Source organism: Podarcis pityusensis (genome assembly GCF_964106645.2).
Source record: "Podarcis pityusensis genome assembly, chromosome: Z".
Taxonomy (NCBI): Eukaryota; Metazoa; Chordata; class Lepidosauria; order Squamata; family Lacertidae; genus Podarcis; species Podarcis pityusensis.
The window spans coordinates 41,994,296-42,013,106 of record NC_138044.1 but is presented as its reverse complement, the minus strand read 5'-3'; the positions used below and the strand labels follow the sequence as shown (position 1 = coordinate 42,013,106).

Here is an 18,811-nt window from a genome sequence, read left to right as displayed (position 1 = left end):
TAACCTGGTCAGTTAGCAATCCTAAGTGGAGCTGATATCTTTGCAGCATCCCCAGATAGCAGTTGCTACTCTTGCTGCCTCAAAGGAATCTTTCTTCCAGGGACCTGCGAGTTCCAGGTGTGTAAGTGATCTGCCCATCCCCAGAAAGAAGCATGATTCCCTGGCAACCCTCCACCTGATGGTCTCCTGAGCACAATCTTTAATATCATTATTTGTTGCATTTATATCCCACCTTTCTCTCAAGGTAGTGTATATGGTTCTGTCCTTCCTTTACAACCCTGTGTGGTAGGCTAGGCTTAGGAGCAGTGACTGGCCCAAAATAACTCACCCCACCCATGCACCCAGCTCATAGCAAGAAGATCAAACTCCTGGTATCCAGGTTTGGAATTTTCTATTATAAAAGCCCATTGTGAATTTAGGATCCAGCACCTGTCATCTCTAAAGGCTTGCTCTACACCTACAGTAGAATGTAATGGCAGTGCAATGGACTCACAGAATTTTACAGCTGGCAGAGACCCCAAAGGTAATCTACTGCAAACCGCTGCAACACAGGACTCTGTTGCCCAACGTGGTGCTCGAACCCACGACCCTGAGGTTGAGAGTTGAATGCTTTACCAAGTGAGCTATCCTGCAGTGGTAGAACTAATTTTATACTTTCAGAATGTTGGTGGAGGATCACATTTTAGAATGTTTCTCAGAAGTTTCAAGAGGTAACAACTCTCATCGTGTGTGTGTGTGTGCATGCTGGCGCGTGCACTCTGCAGTCAGAAAACTAATACAGTGGTACCTCTGGATACGAATGGGATCCGTCCCGGAGCCCCGTTTGTATCCAGAGCAGAACGCAACCCGCGTCTGCGATTCGACGTTTCCGTGCATGTGCGTGGTGTCATTTTGCGTGTCTGTGCATGCACAAGCGGTGAAACCCGGAAGTAACATGTTTCATTACATCCGGGTCGCCACGGAGCACAATCCGAAAAAGCTCAACCTGAAGCAACTTCAACCTGAGGTATGACTGTACAGCAGGTAGTGGGGCTGCAACAGAACTTTCCTCCCTGATGTGCTAGACCCTGGGTTGCCAACCTGGTCCCTACCGTCCACTACTGGGCGTTTCAGGATTCTAGGTGGGCGGCAGGGGGTTCTATGGCACAAGCTGAATCCTCCTTCCATCGAGCACTGGTGGGCGGTGAGGAAATTTTACCATCAAGAAAGATGCATTAGTGGGCAGTAGGTTTAGAAAGGTTGACTACCCCTGAGCTAGATTTACTTAACAAAAGCTATCAAAACCGGCCCCAGCCAACCACAGTGGTGGAGTCAGCAATACCCAACCATTCTGCACACACACACACACACACACACACACTTGGTTGCAAGTTATTGCTGGCTAACCAATCTAAGACAAGAATGGGAAACCTTTTTCAGCCCAGGGGCCATATTCCTTCATTGACACCCTTCTGGGGGGGGGGGGGCACATGCAGGCAGAGGCAAAATGTGGGCAAAGCAGCTGTAGATGACATTCCTGCCATGCTAAAGCCACACATTTATCCACCAGGGGCAGCGAAGAGGCTTTATTCCAGCCAGGCAAAAGCACTGGAGGTCACAAGATCAGGGGAAAGATGGCATGGCTTGCTGGGAACTCTTTAGGGAACCAGACAGAGGGCCTTCTCGGTAGTGGCACCTGCCCTGTGGAACGCCCTCCCAGCAGATGTCACGGAAATAAGCAGCTATCCTATCTTTAAAAGACATCTGAAGGCAGCCCTGTTTAGGGAAGTTTTTAATATTTAATGCTGTATTGTTTTTAACACACTATTGGGAGCTGCCCAGAGTGACTGGGGAAACTCAGCCAGATGGGTGGGGTATAAATAATAAATTATTATTATTATTATTATTATTATTATTATTATTATTATTATTTAGAGGGCTGTACTTGCCCTTGGGCTTCCCTGGTCTAAGAGACAGAACAAAGGTAAGTTCAAAGGAGCAAACTACATGCTGCCCACCAACGGATTTAACAAGGGTCGACCGATTTGCTATGGTGGTGCTTTCTTGGGTGGCCTGCAAAGTTGCATGGAGGACAGGAGTGGAGTGCTTCACCTGAAGGGTCCTAGAAGGGTGTTCCCACCTGCTGTCTAAAACTGCAACCTCCTAAGGCTGCTTTTCGTTCTATAAAAGTGGCATTTCTTGTAAGCATTTTGCAGGCAATACTCCTCCTGCCCCCCCCAACCCTTCCATTTTCCTTGCTGCAAATATTAGGCCAGTTTATCAAGCACCAGACTTGCTCCAAGGAGGCTTCAGATAGAAGAAAACCAAACCCTTTCCATAGGTCACCTGCCAGGTGAATGTCTCACATCAGGGGGTAGGCAACCTAAGGCCCATGGGCCACAAACGGCCCACGGGGGTCATTTAACTGGCCCACGAGCCACCCCTGAACCAAGCTGCCCGCTCAGCGAGTTCCCATGCGCTGCGCTAAACCAGTGCAGCGCAGGGACTCGCTTCTGCAGTGCCAGAAATCGCGGGTGCGCCTGCACGCTCACAATCCAGCCCACAGAGGGATCTCCATTGGAGTGAACCGGCTCAGGCAAGGTAAACTTTGCCGCCCCCTGTCTCACATCTTCTCAGAGGGGAAACGCATTTCTTTTTTTATAAAACAAAAATTGCAAGGTTGTAGCTTCTTCTTTCTGCTCTGCTTTGGAGATCAATAGTGGCAGTTGTTCCTTTTTAACAATGTGTTTTAGAGAGGAAATCTCTTGGAACTGATCTAGGAAAGCAACTCTCAGTATTTCTTTGCCTCCCGCGCAAACTGGGGGGGGGGGAGGGGTTTGCAAGCATTCCACAACTGAAATTCAAACTTTGCAATAAATAGCACTATTTGAGCACGCAGAGTAACCGCCCTGCAACACTTTCTAATTCTAATAATTGAATCCCGCATTCTGAAATTTCCAGGGAACAATCAGCCCCATTAGGGGACATTCGGCTGGTTAAGTTACTTTGGACAATTCACATCAAATAATATGTTTGGGGGGGTGTGGTTTTTGGAAGAAACCTAAGTGGGTTGTTTTCAGCTGCCAACCATGAGAAATTCCTCCTTTCTAAATTGGGTTTTGAGGAAACAATGAAACAAAGAGATCTCGTTTGTAGTACATTCTTCTTCTGCTTCACAAAGACATTTGCATTTTCAGTCTCATTTTCTGGGTACTCTGTGAGTCTATTCTGCATATAATAAGAATCTTACATGCTTTTGTGTACTATTGTTGCAATATATTGCATTGTTTTTTTCTACCAAGTACAACAATCACCTCTTATAATGTTTACAGGTCCCATTGACTTGGTCTGTGGTTTCTGTATAATTTGGGGACACTCTATTTTGCATTTTCTGTATTTGCATAGCAATCTGCCTAATACTGTCCCAACTAGTTTTCCTGGACTATTTGCACAGCTTAGGCAACCATGGTGCATTATGATTGGGGCTGACCCTAAAGATGGTTCAGAAACTGCAGTTAATCTAGAATACACCTGGCTAGACTACTAACTGGAACTGAACCTTCTGATCATTCTACACCTGCAGTTTACCAAAGGCACTGGCTAACAGTTCACTGCTGAGCCCAGTTCTAAGTGCTAGTTTAATCGTCAGAGCTCTTCACAACTTGGCACCTGAAAGATTGCCTGCCTGCACTTGTGCCAGCCTCTACTTTGATTTCATCATCAGAGGCTCTTCTCCAGATTCCCATGAGATATAGCAGGAGGTTACACAAGAGAGGGCCTTTTCGGTGGTGGCCTCCCAGCTTCGAAACACTCTTTCCAGGGAGATGCTCGCCTGGTGCCCAGTCAGGCAAAGACTCTTTTTATTTTTCCAGGCTGTCTAACATTTCTGGGTCTGTTTTATTTCATTTCATTTCATGGAACGGGTTGGATCCAGACTTAAGCCTTCTTTGGACATTACAGTTAGGGTGATGTCAACATGTGGAGGGGGGAAGAGAGCAACAAGCACACTAACTCTACCCCTCAGTCACAAGAATATGCTCAGGGACATACAAATCTTCCAGGCAGCCTTTTAACCAAGTGGCTTCCAGAAGTTTTGGACTACAACTCCCATCAGCCCCGGAGGCTTGCTGGGGCTGTTGGAAGTTGCAGTCCAAAGCATCTGGACTCTGCATTACAGAGTCAGAAGCTGCCTTATATTAAATCTATCTAGATCAGCACCTACTGTAAATTTTGAAAAGAGGGTTGTCTCTTTGTCTACTATTTGGGACACCTTTTAAAATATTGTAATCAAACTCAGCATCACGGTTCAGGTTTTCTGTCTTGTGGTTTTCTGGACACCATCTTGAATCAAGATGGTGGATGAAATCTTTCAGAGATCCATTGGTTTTAACCAGGGATTTCCAAAACTGCACTGATCGTCTGGGTTCTTTGGAATTCCCAAGCAACACTGGGTACTTTCTTCAGGTACACATTAACTGGAATTACCTCTTCAAGGTTCTGGACAGTGAATGTCCCTCAGCGATACTTGACGATGCCAGGGACTGAACCAGGGGCCTTCTGCATGCGAAGCCAGCCCTCTACCATTGAGCTACAGACCTTCCCCCAAACAGATGTGGCAGAAGCTCCTGTATTCATGAATGCTCTCTTTGCGTTCCAAGTTTCTAAGATTGGGGAGGTACCTGTCCACAAATACAGGACTTATTTCTTCCACAAGCTGGAAGGTGGACGAAATGGCAGTCAGACCAAAGTGCTCACTTCCACTGCCCTCCTTCACATGTTGATTTCACTTTTTCTGTAACTCCTGAAGAGCCTTGGTGCGTTAAATAGGTATTACTAGAGATATATAACCTGAGATTTTACTTGTTGCAAGCAGCTCTGAGCAACCCAAATGGGGAATGGCAGGATATAACAATGCATAAGAATAAGAAAAATTATTTCCATGGTTAGGATTCTGCTATTAGAGCAGACCCCTTGCAATCAATGGTGCTAAAATCAGTCAAGCATCCCTGATTCTCAAAAGGTCCACGTAGGTATGTCTGTTTTTAAGCTGGTTTACAGATTTGCCGCTTTTAGCTCCTAATTATGCATCAAATTGTTTTTGTTGTGGGTTGCTTTTTTTAAAAGAAATTAATAGCAAAATACTCTGGCAGCTTGACTGATGGGCAGAATATACAGTCTTATTGTTAAATAAAATCCAGCTCTGTTTTATTGACTCTGGCTGGCAGGGACTCTCCAGCTGTGGTCTTCTTCAAATTTTCCTTGAATTATTCATCAAGACAACCCACCAAATTATAGGAAGCAAGAATGAGATTCTGGGCCAACACTGCCTGCAATGGCTGGAAGCCGTTATTAAGTCTAGCCAGGGACAAACTCTGGCAATCTTTCATAACATGGTGCAAGGCCAAAATTTGGTGCCACCAAGTGGATTTTATCAATTATGTACCTTCCCAATTTGGTACTCCCCTCAGCTCAGTGTCCTGTGCACGGAAACAGCCGGCACTGTCCTCAATCTGCTGCTGGTCTAGTAAAGGCATTTACTTTTTCAGTCTGAGGGCCACATTCCCTTTTGAATGACCTTCTGAGGGCCACACACCAGCGGTGGGCAGTACCAGAGTCAAACCTGGGAGGAGCAGCTGATGTAAACATTACCTCTGTGCAGCAGGCTAGTTTCTACCGCCCACCCCCACCTTGTGATTCTCCATCCAAGCAAGCAGTGGAGACATCCCAGCCAGGGACAGCAAGGGGGGCAGCCTGGGGAGCAGGGTACATCTTGGGGAGAATCCTGAGGGTCAGAAAGAGAAGCTTGGAGGGATGCATTCAGCCCTCAGAACTGAGGTCCCCCTACCCCTGGTCTAAGGTCTCCAGCAGAGGTCCTTATCAGCTCTGCAATCCTTTTATTGGACGCCATGGATTAAACTCAGGACCTTGTGCATGACAAGGTTGTGCTCTACCACTGGGCTGTAGGTCCTTTTGAAAATCACGGGGCCTCTATGAATTTTGCAAACGTGCCTCACCTGCATTATTTCAAGTCGTGTTATCTTCTTTTGGAAAGGCAAGGAGCTCTGGAAAACCTCAGAACCCACAGCTAGTACTTTGCCACATTTTGCCCACACGTTTTATAGTCCGTTTTTTCAGCCATAAGGACTAGAAACCTTTTTTTTTAATGCTATCTTGGGATGCTGAATTATTCCTTTCATCCATTTTCCTTTCTTTTTACTCATTTATTAGACTTATTGGTCACCTTTCACCTATTTACAGCAAGAGAGAGAGATGCAATACATATTATCATAGGGGGGAAAGTTGGGAGATTGATATTAATATTGCATATAACATCCATTTTAAAAAAAAGAAAACACACTCAGGCAATAAAGCAATACCGTGCCCCACCTCCAGCCAAATACCATTTTTAAGCACTGTGATCAAAAAATGCACAAACAAGCGTGAAATATATTCTTCAGATTTTATCTGAGCCCCCCACACCTAGAGCAATCAAGTATTGGGCTCCAGTGCTTCATCTGAACTGGGGGCACCATTATAATGACAACCCTTTGAGGTAGCTTCGCCAGAGAATTCCTTTGTTTCTTTCAATTTTTTTCCATCCCGCTCTTCCTCCAAGCAACCCAGAGCAAGTACAGTCATACCTCAGGTTACAGACGCTTCAGGTTGTGTTTCTTCAGGTTAAAAGGTAAAGGTAAAGGGACCCCTGACCATTAGGTCCAGTCGTGGCTGACTCTGGGGTTGCGGCGCTCATCTCGCTTTATTGGCTGAGGGAGCCAGCGTACAGCTTCTGGGCCATGTGGCCAGCATGACTAAGCTGCTTCTGGCAAACCAGAGCAGCGCACGGAAACTCCGTTTACCTTCCCGCTGGAGCGGTACCTATTTATCTACTTGCACTTTGACGTACTTCCGAACTGCTAGGTTATGGACCGCCAAAACCCGGACCAGTACAGGTTACTTCTGGGTTTCGGTGGTCGCGCATGAACAGAAGTGCTAAATCGCGCTTTGCACATGCACAGAAGCGCCAAATCGCAACCCGTGCGTGCGCAGACGCGGGTCATGTGGCTAGCATGACTAGCAGGTTGCGAACGTGCATCCCACACGGATCACCTTCGCAACCCGAGCATCCACTGTATACATGACCAATCTGCCCCCCCCCCCCAATTCCACAGCGCTTCACAACGAGGTTGTGAGAGGGCTCGGAGTTAGCCAGAGGCGGTGCACGATGGCCGGTAACAACATAATGGACCCGTGGCGGCCAAATCGCGTTCTCAGATACAAACCTCCATCCACAGAGAACAACCCTACCCTGGAAGACCCCACACCAGACTACATGAATCTACTGGGAATGATTTTCAGTATGTGTGGCTTGTTGCTGAAGCCAGAGTGGTGTGCCTGGATAGCTGTCTACTGCTCATTCATCAGCTTTGCCAACTCTCGGCATTCAGAAGATACCAAACAGATGATGAGCAGCTTCATGTTGTCTATCTTGGCTGTAGTGACAACCTATCTGCAAAACCCACAACCCATGTCTCCTCCTTGGTGAGAGGATATTGCCTCTCTTCAGAGCTCCTGTTGCAAAGCAGAGGTGCACTCCCTCAACAATGAGGACTATTTTCTCAGGCAATGCAGATCCATTTGCACATGTCTTGGGAGGACTCATTTTGTTGCATTAATAAAGTGATGGTTATTAGGGGGGAGGGAACAAGGTTGTGAGAGGTGGGCTAGGCTGTGCAACAGCCCAAAATAAAGCAAATAGAAATTTAATCTAGGTCTCCCAGGTTCAACTCTAGCACTCTGTCCTCTGCACTATGTTGATTTATGTGATTTTAAAGCGGTCTTCACCTGCAGTGCACTTAAAAACACCTCCAGGCAATTAGGAAAGGAAGTATACAAAATGTTTAAAATGTTGGCCATTTTTAAAAATTCTCAATCACAAATGAGAAATAGGATGATGTACGAGAAGGGATTGTTAAAAGATGTATAGTGCCTTCTATGGATTTGCAAGCCACCCTAATTCTGACTTTCAGAAGGCTGATCCATAACATGCTCCCCACTAGCAAGACACATTCACACTCTGGGTCAGAAGTGAAGCGTTCTATAAATACAACACTTCTCACTGTCATCTTGGAACACACTCAAGGGTCTTGAGACACCACAGTCATTTACCACTATAAATATGACAGAGTGGTGCCCAGATGAAAAGCACAGCTCCAATCCTGTTTCCACTGTGTGGTTCCCACAGATCGGCCAATGCTATGGGTCGCAAGGCCATGGCTGCCTTAAGAAAATCAATAGAAACACTGCAAGCTCCTGCTGAATCCCTCTTAACCATGGCCCCCCTCCCCTTTTACCTTTCTGTTTTGGTGTATAGAAATATTTGACTTGTATGGTTTTTTTCCACCAGGTCTTAGCCGCTATGTTAGTTTAAAAGCCGTGTCTCGTGTTTATTGGCCGAATAAAGTCCCGTTTTTGTTCAAAAAGGTGTGGGGGGAGACAGAGAAAAGAAAATCCATGGAAACAACCCCACGGCCCTTTACCCTCCGACTGAATAACCATTAAGGGGTTAAAGTAAGTGGGGCACGCTGCCACTGCCCTTACAGAACGGAAGCGGAGGCTAGATTTTTAAGGATGCAACCCTAAACCCACTTGCCCTGGGGTTAGTCATTTCTGGAGTAAGCATCCTCAGGACCACTCTGTAGCGGGACCAGCAATGCAACATTTAGGTGACAAATCTGTATAGACACCTGGGGGCAGCTCCAAACGGAATGAAACCGGAGTTGACTTCTGAGTAGACATGAAGTGGATTTTGCTGTTCGTTGAATCGCCTCAATTAAAATTGTTTTGTTAGAAAGGGAGACACCATTGCAGTTAAAAAGAAGAAGAAGCAACTTATTCTTATGCAAGTTGTTGGCATTTCTCTTGTCTCAAGAGAAAATGAAGTTCACCTTCTACGGTGAAGCCAAACCACTGGAGAATCACAGCATTCAATGTGGCTGCAGAGACTGGTAACTCATAACTGCGGCGTCCCATATTGTTGATTCCTGTGTGAGCAGCACCACACTGACTCTCTGAGGCGCAAGCCTGGGCAGTGTGCATGGAGGTCCTGGACTGCCCAGACAACAAAGGAAAGTAAGATGTTTGGCTCCATCTTGACTGCAGGAGTTGCCGGAAAGAGGCGTACAAGGTGCCATCCAACCATTTTAGGGACCCCACTCCAGGTCTGAGTAGTGTTTACTCATTGGTCTTTTCTTTTCCCAAAGATGTTCCGCAAAGAAGCAGGTACAGATTTTTCCTTGGGGCTCACTTCCATTCTCTTGAATTAGTATAGCCACAAGGCAGCAGAGTTTAGGATCAGTTTTTCCTTCTAGATGGGCTACCTTCCCAAGTTGACAAGCCCCATCTGCCCCTCACTTCCCTCTATAGCTCATGCAGAAACCACCTTCTTGACTGTTGGACTCACTGCAGGTTCTCATCCACTCAATCTGCCACACAGCCTGCCTTCGCATGCAGGGAAAGTCCCTAGCTCACTGAGGGTTTGAGACCCATTGGCTGCCTGGCTTAGCCAGCCAGTTGAAACCATTCCCTGGATGTGGGGGGGGGGCACGACGGACCAGAAGCAGATAACCTACCTCAGAAAGAACATTACATGTTCCCCACCAGAGTTACTAACCACAGGACCCACATGTGGGTTGGAAGGCCGTGCTGGTGGGTCAAGACAAAACTGCTGCTGCCCAGTCAAAATCCTGATGCTTCTGGCCACTACATGTGGCGTCAAGGCTAGAATTCATTCTCATTTTATCAATTTCCATGAGTACTGCAAAGCAGCAGAAGAAAGGCAACGTTTTTCAGTAAGAAAGGTATTTCTGGCAAACTGTAAGCTCCACCTTCCTATAGGTATGCTTTTAGTGATGGAGCTCTCTAGCAGGTAGGGACACTCTATTCACCTTCTAGGAGTGAATAGAGTGGCTTTGTAGGAGTTTGTCTGCTGTGGTGGGGAGAATGCAGAAAATTCCCTCCTCCACACACTAAACTCTACTCCATGACACACCAACACACATGCAGCTCACTGCAAAATTCTTCCCTTGTAACTCACCAGAACACAAACTAAAAACAAAATCTGTATGAGCATACTGTACAGGGCAAATGCAATCATTATTCACTGAGAACACAAGAGTCAGTGGAATTAGGATATGAAAAACAATTCACTGAGCTCTCCTGTGAAACAACCTTTAAAAGTGCAATTTCAGCAACTAACATTACCAGGGTTTTGGATTTCAGTCAGTAAATAATACCCAGAATCGGCAAATGAAGCAATCATCCACCAGCTGCCATTTGGTACCATCTATTTTTGTGAGCAAGGCTTGTGACACTCAGAAGAAAAGCAAAAAACCAGTTTAGTCGTACAAAATGAGTTGTGAGTTAGCCTTTCTAATATTACCCCTCAGTGGAATAAAATCTGGAAGATCAAACATGCCTCTGAGACGTCTCAATGAAACTCAACTGTGAGAGAAATATCACCGGTTTTCAGCAGCTTCTCAGCCTTTTGGATGAGAAAAAACAATTTTCCTTTACAAGTAATACTAAGGTAACACTGTGTTTATCGCTTTGTGAATTTTCATTTAAGGATTAATAATGTACCTCATTGGCATATTAAGTATAAATCGAAAGTGAATCTGTGAAAGTAGGTCCCATGGTACATGTTGGGAGTCAAGAGGCGTGTCTCGGAGCTGGACCAGCGGAAGGCCACTGTTTAATCCAACCCCTTCCATTTCTACTACTAGTAGTTGTAGTACTACTGTACTTGTTGTTGTACTGTAGTAGTTGTTGTACTGTTGTACTGTTTTATTGTTGTTAGCCGCACTGAGCCCGGCTTCAGCTGGGGAGGGTGGGATATAAATAAAATTTATTACTATTATTGTTATTATTATTACTACTACTGATAGTAGTTGTAGTACTACTGGTACTAAAGGACCGCTGACAGTTAAGTCCAGTTGCGAACGACTCGGGGTTGTGGTGCTCATCTCGCTTTACAGGCCGAGGGAGCCAATGTTTGTCTGCACACAGTTTTTCCAGGTCATGTGGCCAGCACGACTAAGCCACTTCTGGTGAACCAGAGCAGCGCATGGAAATGCTGTTTACCTTCCTGCCGGAGCGGTACCTATTCATCTACTTGCACTTTGACATGCTTTCGAACTGCTAGGTTGGCAGGAGCTGGGACCGAGCAACGGGAGCTCACCCCGTCTCGGGGATTCGAACTGCCGACCTTCTGATCTGCAAGCCCTAGGCTCAGTGGTTTAGACCACAGCACCAAATACACAATGCAGAAATAAAAATAAGTTTTATCACACATTTCCAATGGCAGTGTACTCAGCACCGTCCACAAGAAGGACACAAAATACAAAAATCATGAATAAACAAACAATAATCTCATTGTGACAAAAGAAAGCCAACTTCCGTGTCAGTGCTGAACTCACAAATAGTGCAGGTGGTGGCAAATGTCACAGAGAAAGAGGCATTCCTTACCCTCTGGAAGACTGTCAGGGAATGCCTTTTTTTAAGATGATGCACTTCTACATTTGCAATCTAAAAATAAAGTATGTGGTCTCCCTCCCCACCCCCCGGTTGAACGAGACTTTTTTTCCTATTGCATGGAAATTCATGCAAAATTGATAGATTAGAAAACTGAAACTCACATAACTCATCAACCAAGGTATATTTAATTGAGTGGCAGCTCTAGGTAAAAGACACTCCTTGGGGCTAGCTCTAGAGCCAGGTGACATTAATAAATTCAAATTAATTACGTGATCAGTAATCTGGGATGTTACGCTGGAATTTGCTTGCTTTGGATACAAAGGCAAAATTCCTCTAGTTGCTGTTGGACTGCAACTTCTACCAGCCCCCACCAGCTTGGTCCATGGTCAGGGATGGTGGGAATTCAAGTCCAACAACATCTTGACGGCAACCATGTTGGCTACCCCTGCCCTAGAAAGCGTGTCCATTTTACTTCACTGTGTTCCATTCTGGAATGGCTTTTGTGTGTTCTGAAACTGCAGCGATATTTTAAACGTGTTTTTTTTAAAAAAAATTGTGTTGCAACCTCACACTGAAGGCATCATACCACTTTCAACAGTCATGACGCACCCCCTCCCCAAAGAATCTGGGGGGCTGTTAAAGGTGTTGAGAGTTGCTAAAGGTAAAGGTACCCCTGACCATTAGGTCCAGTCGTGGCCGACTCTGGGGTTGTGGCGCTCATCTCACTTTATTGGCCGAGGGAGCCGGCGTACAGCTTCCGGGTCATGTGGCCAGCATGACTAAGCCGCTTCTGGTGAACCAGAGCAGCGAACGGAAATGCCGTTTTCCTTCCTGCCGGAGAGGTACCTATTTATCTACTTGCACTTTGACGTGCTTTCAAACTGCTAGGTTGGCAGGAGCTGGGACAACGGGAGCTCACCCAGTCGCAGGGATTGGAACCACCAACCTTCTGGTCGGCAAGCCCTAGGCTCTGTGGTTTAACCCACAGCGCCACCCGCGTCCCTTGAGAGTTGCTAGGAGACCCCTATTCCCCTCACACACAGAGCTATCAGTCCCATAGTGGTTTAAGCAATCAATTCCTCTTCCCTTTGTGTGTTGGTACGTGCATGTGTGCCTGTCATTTGCAGGTTAGGGCAAGGAGAGGGAGACCTTGACCCTTCCTGCCCCCACAAATTCTCTCCAGAAGCCTCCCCATGTTTAGAAGGGGCTTTTCTCTGCAACCTCCCAACAGTTTGACTTCACCCCTCCTCCCCGCAAAGGCACATTCCACCATTTTCTCCCAAGGCAGATGACAGCAAAAAGCTTCTTCTGATTTTGGAGGGTGTGACGACGACACTTGTCTCCCTCCAATCTAATTATTCCTAAATGCTACCCATCCCCACATTGCGAGGGGAAACCCAGAGTTGAGACTCCTCCTTTCCCACACAATGTGCATTCCCAGTGAGTGCACATTGCTGAGTTATTTGCCAGGGTTTGGATGGTTGGAGGCTGAGTTGGGCAGGTCCTCCTTGCTCCATGCCAACAGTGGCTGTAGATGGTCATCCATGCCCACAAATTATTCCTGTTTGCCAAAGAATGGTCCACATTGCTGGAACAGGCATGGAAGCTGACATTTCTGGTTAGTGGTGGCTATGCCACTAGGTATCTCCTGGTTTAACTCTTTCTACTCTGACCCTTGCTCCACCCACTAAAAGGCTTCTGTAAGAATGGAATGTTATTATTATTTTAAAGTTCCTGAACACTGAAGCAAATAAAGACCATGACAAACTGAGCATCCCCATCTAGTTTCAAACGCCAAATAAGCTTTTTGAGAGGAGGCTTAAGGAGCTACAATTAATAGTGCTTTATCAACAAGCATTTTGGATGCCAGATTGTTGTCACTCGAAAGCAGAGGGTAGGATGCCCCACTCACTGTTGTCTGACTCAACTGTTGCCTTCAAGAAAGACGTAAATGCCTTAAAAATGATTGTTCTGCCATAGCCTATAGGACCTTGGCTGTTAGGGTGCTTTGTGTGGTCCTCAATATATTTGTGCTTTTTCTTTAACTTTATATTCCTGCATTGCAAGAGGTTGGACTAGATGACCTCAGAAATCCCTTTCCAACTCTATGACACTTTTCAGGATGGTTTGAAGTCTTTTTTAAAAAATTAAATTAAATTAAAATGTTGTTATCCTTCATCCTTCCATTCTGTCCACATATGTGAACTCCACTCACTTAGTGGAGGCATGTGGGGGCACCCAAAGGAAATATGGCCCTCCAACGGAATCTCCTTTTATATGTGAAATTGTTTCAATTTTTTTAAAAAAATACAGTCATACTTTGGATGTTGAATGCCTTGGTACTCATACGTTTCGGCTCCCGAACAATCAAAACCCAGAAGTGAGTGTTCTGGTTTTCAAACGTTCTTTTGGAAGCCAAAGTCCAATGCGGCTTCAGCTATTGCTTCCGGCGCACCTGCGCAATCGGGAGCCAGTTGGAAGCCGCGCCTTGGTTTCCGAACGTTTCGGAAGTTGAACAGGCTTTTAAGGAACACATTCTGTTCGAAAACCAAGGCATGACTGTATATGAAATTATTTTGTTTTAATCTATGAAACTGTTTTAATTGTTGGTACTTTTATAAATCACTTCAAGGTGTTGCAAAGGAACATATAAACAATAGGTAAATAAATAAATAAGGTTCACTATCACTGGTCTAAGAGAACCTTCCAGACCAGAGAAGTCCACAGCCTGGAAGCCACCACTGAGAAGTCCCTGACTTGGGCTCCTCAAAGCTCGTCCAACACTGAGGGCCAGAGTGAGCAGGTAGGTCCCACATGGGAGGCAACGGCCCTTTAGATACCCTGAGCCCAGACAATATATGCCTTTAAATCGTTGAGACCAGTACTATGAATTGAGCTATGAAAGGAAACAGGAAGCACCCAAAGACTCAAAAAGGCTCTTACGATATCCTGTAGCAGTTGGGTAAAAACTGGGTCTGTGGTGTACAGACAGAAGCAGGCTCAGCCGACTTCCGCTTTCAGGCTAGCTGGCATGTACCAGGGTGAGAATAGCTGACTAGGAAGGGAAATGTAAGCACTCTCTGGTCCAGCAGGTTATTTTCCAATCTCGGTGTTATAGCAGCACCAAAAGGTATCCCTCTGACTAACGTTCCTCCTTTTGTATATCACTGTGTGTTTCTTGTCAATGCCCTTTAAACCTAGATTGTAAATAACCCATTGCTGGCTCCAGGCTCCAGCCATTGTCACTGGCTCCGGTTCCTCTTCATCTTCACTGCTTCTACCTGTTTGTTTGCAGGACAGAAATCCAATGAGCAAGCAGGCAGGGGCACCTCCTGCTCCTCCTTCTCACCACCATTCTCTATGACAGAGCAAGAAGCAGGTGACCAAGCAGGTTGCAATGGTGGAGTCATACTTTGATCCCCCGACGATGGACTACAACTCCCACCATCCACAGCCGGTTTAACCAATGGTCAAGGATGATGGGAGTTATAGCCCAACATCATATATGAACCCGAAGTTGAAGAACACCAGTGCAGAAGAGTAAGTAACATTGCTTTGCATGTGGGACCACCTTCGGTCTTTTTGTCTGGAAGCTCCAGCTGGCGCAAAACGCTCCAGTTAGCCTGTTGATGGGGCAGACTATCGCCAGCACGTTAACTCCAGTTCTCAAACACTTGCAATGGCTCCCCATATACTACCGGGTGAGGTTCCAGGCTCTTGTATTAATTTATGTCATTTAACAACTTGGGTTCAGGATAACACAGGGGCTGCCTGATCACTGAAGTCTTTGGAGGAGTCACTGCTAGGGGTCCCCTATGGTTTGGGTGCACAGATGCCAGCAGCCAGTCAACTGCTCATATGAACCCCTGAACTGCTCAGTGCTGTGACCCCAATTTGATAGCACAACCTTCCACGAGGTCAGATGGGACCTTTCCCTGTTGAACTTCAGGTGCCTACTGAATGCATTTTTTTTTTTTATTCCAGCAGGAATTTTAACAGAATTCTGATTTTATAGTTTTAACTCATTTTTATTTTCACCGTATTCAGTTCCACGCACTGATCAAGCATTACTGTTTTTAAGCCGTATATGAATTCTTGAAGTAATGAGAAATCCAGGAGGGCTCTTATCAGTGGGCACCATGCATTTCTGTGTTAGCGGAGTCTGTAACCTGAAGCATCTGTAACCTGAAGCATCTGTAACCCGAGGTACCACTGTATACCTAGTCTCCTACTTGCAATATACAAGATGCTTCCAGGCATCCAGACCAATGTTTTCATAAATTTGGAGAGACTCGCACCTCTGTTTATTTCAGGCTTCTGATGTGCCACCACACCTTTTGTTGATTATGTGTGGGTTGGCAGCATATCTTGAAGTTGGTTTTTGCTTCTGTATTGCAGTGGAAGAACAACTGTTTGTGGAATTGTTTGCAAGCTTAGCGAGACAGAATTAGGCTGGAGGGGAAACACAGGTGTACCTATATATTTAACATATCCAGAGTAACTTATCATGCCTTCTCCCACTGGGCTCCTCAGCCAAATTGAACATCTATCTGTGCAAGGAATTCCCTGCCTGCCCATTTCATTCTGTTTAGTGAACTCTCTCCTAATCTGCCATGAAAACCCATTTTGGGGAGTTCACTGATTCTCCCTATTGTTGTTAGCTTAACTGGTTCTCCTTTGTTTACTACCACTTTGTCTACACAGTCAGCTTTCCACTTGCTTTTTGTGTCCTTTTAAAACAAATGCCAGTTTGAAAAAGAACTACCGTATTTTTCGCTCCATAGGACGCACTTTTTCCCCTCCAAAAATGAAGGGGAAATGTGTGTGCGTCCTATGGAGCGAATGCAGGCTTTCGCTGAAGCCTGGAGAGCGAGAGGCATCGGTGCGCACCGACCCCTCTCGCTCTCCAGGCTTCAGGAAGCTATCCGCAAGCCTTGCAAGCCCGGTGGGAGTTCCCGCGGGCTCACAAGGCTTGCAGGCAGCAGCCTGCAGCCCCGGCGAGTGTCCGCAAGCCTTGCGCGCCCGGCAGGAGGTCCCGCCCAGCGCGCAAGGCTTGGGGCTGCAGCTTGTCGCCCGAAGCACGGGGAGCCCTCCGGAGGGCTCCCCTTGCTTCGGGAGAGTGTCTGCAAGCCTTGCGCGCCCGGCAGGAGGTCCCGCCCAGCGCGCAAGGCTTGGGGCTGCAGCTTGTCGCCCGAAGCACGGGGAGCCCTCCGGAGGGCTCCCCTTGCTTCGGGCGAGTGTCTGCAAGCCTTGCGCGCCCGGCAGGAGGTCCCGCCCAGCGCGCAAGGCTTGGGGCTGCAGCTTGTCGCCCGAAGCACGGGGAGCCCTCCGGAGGGCTCCCCTTGCTTCGGGCGAGTGTCTGCAAGCCTTGCGCGCCCGGCAGGAGGTCCCGCCGAGCGCGCAAGGCTTGGGGCGGCAGTCTGTCGCCCGAAGCACGGGGAGCCCTCCGGAGGGCTCCCCTTGCTTCGGGCGAGTGTCTGCAAGCCTCGCGCGCCCGGTGGGAGGTCCCGCCGAGCGCGCGAGGCTTGGGGCGGTAGCCTGCAGCCCGAAGCACGCGAGGCTTGGGGTGGCAGCGGGGGGGGGGGAATTTTTTTTATTCATTTCCCCCCCAAAAAAACGAGGTGCGTCCTATGGACCGGTGCGTCCTATAGAACGAAAAATACGGTAGCTTAGGTAGGCAACGCAGCTTTGGAACTGGCAGAAGGACAGAGATGAATAAGGGGATTTTTAAAAAACAAAAAAAAAATGACCCACACAAAGTTTGATTCCGATTTTCAGATGCTCCCTGTGCTGTGCACTAGAAATAATTTAGCAAAGTATTAATTAAGAAAAGGAAATGCAACTAATTATTTGGATGTCAAATGCCAGTTCTACTAATCTGTTGCCCACTAAGAGGTACAATTAAAAAATAGTTCTTCTGCAATGTTTAATATCCATTCCTCTTCATCCAAAGGGGGTTGGACTCGATGGCCCTTGTGGTCTCTTCCAACTCTATGATTCTATGAAATATTCTACCTGCTTTAAGGAGAGAGGCTCTTAACCTCTTACAAAGCAAGAATAACCTGGCTGGAGTTACCTTCAGAGCTTTTCCTATGGTTAGAAGGTTGAACAAACTTTAGAAAGCCATGCAGTGAACTAGCTCTGTAGACCATCTTCGCTTCCCTATCTCTCAGACTTGCACACCCAGCAGGGCTGTTCAAGAGGTTTCCAAGTCCCCATCATGGGTTTCCAAGTCCCCACTTTTAAGCTCTTAGTCAAGAATTTGTTTCTTATGAAGAAAGGCTAGAGCATCAGGGCTTATGAAATTATGAATGGTGGAAGGAGAAAGTGTTCAACTTCTCTATCATGATAACAAAATTTGGGTCCACCCAGCAAAACAGACTGGGAAGGAAGAAAATGGTTCTTTTTTTACCACACAAAGTTGACTTGTATGTCACAGGTGTGAAGCCCTTCAGATGTGACTGGGCTCAGCCCCACAGCAACATGGTCAAAGGTCAGAGATGATGGGAGTTGTGGCCCAAGGACAACAGGAGGACCACAGATTCCACATTACTACTGCACACGAGAAATTGAGTGACACTAGCTTAGATAGCGTAGACCTAGAATGGAGAGTTTGGTGCCCTCCAGATGTTGTTGGACTGCAGTTCCCATCATCCCTACGTACTGGCCATGCTGGCTGTGGGTCGCAGGTTCCCAGTCTTAGCCAAATTCATGGGCAAGAGCCTAAATAGAACATCCACTTTCCCAGGCCTATTCCCCCCATCACCTTCAAAGTCCTTTTTTTTAAGCTCTGAGATACACCTGGCTGGCCACTACCGAGGGGAAAATACCAAACTAGGTGGACCTTGCTGCCTTCCAAATGTGGTGGACTCCCCAGCTTCCATTAGCCCCTGCTCACATGCCCAATGGTGAGGAATAATGGGCACTGCTAGAACATAGCAAGTTGCCTTTAAATAAGACCATTCATTGCCAATCTTGCTCAGTGGTGTCTACCCATTTCAGACAGGGAGCCTCCCCCAACCCTAACTTGAGATGTTGGGGATTGAACCTTGGAACACTCTGCATGCAAAGCAGGTGCTCTACGACTGAGCTGTAGTCCACCAACATCTGGAGTGCCACACGACAGCCACCCTTGGTCTAATCCACCTGTTGTGTATCTCAAACGCTGGGCATGTTCTGCAAGTTTCCACGTCAGTCATTATGGTAGAGATTCAGAAACATAAGCAACTTCTTTTAAGCCCTAAACATCTCAGGCCTCAAACACCTGAAATATTCCCCTTCCTTACAGATCCTCTCAGGT

At 46.7% G+C, this 18,811-nt stretch overlaps 1 protein-coding gene and 1 pseudogene across 4 annotated transcripts in view; one reads left to right on the top strand and one right to left on the bottom strand.

Annotated features, from left to right (window-relative positions):
• The window catches only part of CD99L2 (CD99 molecule like 2), a 70,041-nt gene that overhangs the window by 48,621 nt on the left and 2,609 nt on the right, over positions 1-18,811 (bottom strand). The gene's annotated exons all lie outside the window — the stretch shown is intronic.
• Positions 7,180-7,648, top strand: LOC308468754 (PAT complex subunit Asterix pseudogene; annotated as a pseudogene). The gene has a single exon. The product of its transcript is annotated as a PAT complex subunit Asterix pseudogene (transcript).